This window comes from Austrofundulus limnaeus, unplaced genomic scaffold, assembly GCF_001266775.1.
Source record: "Austrofundulus limnaeus strain Quisiro unplaced genomic scaffold, Austrofundulus_limnaeus-1.0 Scaffold1037, whole genome shotgun sequence".
Classification (NCBI taxonomy): Eukaryota; Metazoa; Chordata; class Actinopteri; order Cyprinodontiformes; family Rivulidae; genus Austrofundulus; species Austrofundulus limnaeus.
In genome coordinates this window covers 29083-31847 of record NW_013953439.1, presented here as the reverse complement: position 1 = coordinate 31847, position 2765 = coordinate 29083, and the positions used below count along the sequence as shown (strand labels likewise).

Genomic DNA, 2765 nt, shown 5'->3' with positions numbered 1-2765 from the left:
AGATGATTGTACATGTTAGCTTTGTAGAGACCTAATAGAGTTGCTGTGTGAATGGGTAAATGAGGACACAGATTGTAGTGTGAAGCTCTTTGAGTATCCTGGTTGGGTAGAAAGGCGCTATACAAGTACAAGTAGTGGTCAGTTCCTCATGATGCAGCTTGTTCCATCTGTCCAGCTGCTGTCAGTGCCACAGAGACATGGCCCCTCATGTGGAAGAGAACCCTCAACTTTCCTCCTTCAGACTTTTAACAACAGCTTTGACTGACAAAACATTTGTGTCTTCAAGCTTTGTCACGTGTTTTTATTTGTGTTTTTATGTAATGATTTTGTCTTCTTATGCATCTTCACTGTCTTTTTAAGTCATTTTAGTATTCTTCATTTGTTTTTGGCTCTTGAGTTAGGTAGTTAGTTGAATTTCCCCACTGATGTCCCACCATATGCTCCATATGTCCTGTATCAGCCTGTTGATGCAGGATGTTGTGACCATGTGTTGCTTCCCTGAATAAAACACAACGGAAACATTGTGGCTCTGTAACGATGACCATTGTCTGATTTTAACCACTTGTTTACTGTCTTTTTATGCACCATTTTTATCTTATGCATTCATTTTGTCTATTTATGCAACTTCTTCTGTCTCCAKGTAAATTATTGGTTTGTCTTTTTATCATTTATTTTGTAGTTAATGTCTCCTATTGCATCATTTAGTCTTTATGAATACCTCGGCTTTTTATTTTTCTACTTTTTTATTTCTCTTTTCGGATATTTGAAGTAAAATTAAAAGTGCAGCTGTTATTGAATTCACAACTCAACAAATTTTATTGTCATTCAGCACTCAGCATTCACGCTGCATTTTCACAGTTTATTTCAACCTCAGTTCAGTTTGTTTTTATAACAGACAAGAAAAGGTTACAGAGGAGTTAAGAGACACAGACACAGGATGTCTGGTCCAGGTTTACTTTTTAATGGGAATAAAAACATGTTACTAATGAAACATGTGAAGTAGAGTGAGGAAATGTTGTCCTCCAGCAGTCTAAGTCTATTGCAGCAGAACTAAGGAATAACTCACTCCTAACTAGAATTGATCAAAAAGGAAAGTCGTCAGTCTAATCTTAAAAGTAGACAGAGTGTCAGCCTCACAGACAGAAACTGGAAGTTAGTTCCACAAGAGAGGAGCTTGATAATTGAAAGCTCTGCCTCCCATTCTACTTTTAGAAACTCSAGGAACCACAAGTAAACCTGCAGTCTGAGAGCGAAGTGCTCTGTTAGGAAAATATAGAAAAAATATCTTACAACCCAAATTACAAAGAAGTTGGCAAATATCTGGAAATGTTGAGGAATGCAAAAATATCACCTGTTTGGAGCATTCCACAGAACAGGTTACTTAGAAACACATGAGTGTCAAGATAGGGTATAAAGGGAGCGTCCCCGAAAGGCTCAGTCCTTCACACACAAGAATGGGATGAGGTTCACACTTTGTGAACAACTGCATGAGAAAATAATCCAACAGTTAGAGCACAACTTTTCTCAATTAACAATTGCAACAAATTCAGGGGTTTCTAAATCTATAGTCTAATATCAAAAGATTCAGAATCTGGACAAATCTCTGCAGATGTTGAATGTCCACCATGAATTTCAACCCCTTAGGCAGTCCTGCATTTAAAACAGAACTCTTCAGAAAATCATTGTCAGTGAACCCAGGCCATCTCTACAAGTGCAAAATAAAGCTCTATCATGCAAAAACAAAGCCATATATCAACACACAGAAACATCGCCAGCCTCTCTGATGATGGGGGTGTGTAGTAGTAGTAGCAGTAGTAGTAGTAGTAGTAGTAGTAGTAGTAGTAGTAGCAGTAGTAGTAGTAGTAGTAGTAGTAGTAGTAGCAGTAGTAGTAGTAGTAGCAGTAGTAGCAGTAGTAGTAGTAGTAGTAGTAGTAGTAGTAGCAGTAGTAGTAGCAGTAGTAGCAGTGGTAGTAGTAGTAGTAGTAGTAGTAGCAGTAGTAGTAGTAGTAGTAGCAGTAGTAGTAGTAGCAGTAGTAGTAGTAGCAGTAGTAGTAGTAGTAGTAGTAGTAGCAGTAGTAGCAGTAGTAGCAGTAGTAGTAGTAGTTGTAGTAGTAGTAGCAGTAGCAGTAGTAGTAGTAGCAGTAGTAGTAGTAGCAGTAGTAGTAGTAGTAGTAGTAGCAGTAGTAGTAGTAGTAGTAGTAGTAGTAGTAGTAGTAGTAGTAGTAGTAGCAGTAGTAGTAGTAGTAGTAGTAGTAGTAGTAGCAGTAGTAGTAGTAGTAGCAGTAGTAGTAGCAGTAGTAGTAGCAGTAGTAGTAGTAGTAGTAGCAGTAGTAGTAGTAGTAGTAGCAGTAGCAGTAGTAGCAGTAGTAGTAGTAGTTGTAGTAGTTGTAGTAGTTGTAGTAGTAGTAGTAGTAGCAGTAGTAGTAGCAGTAGTAGTAGCAGTAGTAGTAGTAGTAGTAGCAGTAGTAGTAGTAGTAGTAGTAGTAGTAGCAGTAGTAGTAGCAGTAGTAGTAGTAGCAGTAGCAATAGTAGTAGTAGTAGCAGTAGCAGTAGTAGTAGTAGTAGTAGTAGTAGTAGTAGTAGTAGTAGTAGGAGTAGTAGTAGCAGTAGCAGTAGCAGTAGTAGTAGCAGTAGCAGTAGCAGTAGTAGTAGTAGCAGTAGTAGTAGCAGTAGCAGTAGCAGTAGCAGTAGTAGTAGTAGTAGTAGTAGTAGTAGTAGTAGTAGCAGTAGTAGTAGCAGTAGTAGTAGTAGTAGTAGTAGCAGTA

The 2765-nt window shown here is 38.2% G+C and overlaps 1 protein-coding gene across 1 annotated transcript in view; it reads left to right on the top strand.

The window, feature by feature from the left end:
• LOC106533851 (multiple epidermal growth factor-like domains protein 9) overlaps nt 1-2765 on the top strand; it is a gene marked incomplete at its 5' end in the record, with an annotated part of 33410 nt that overhangs the window by 23855 nt on the left and 6790 nt on the right.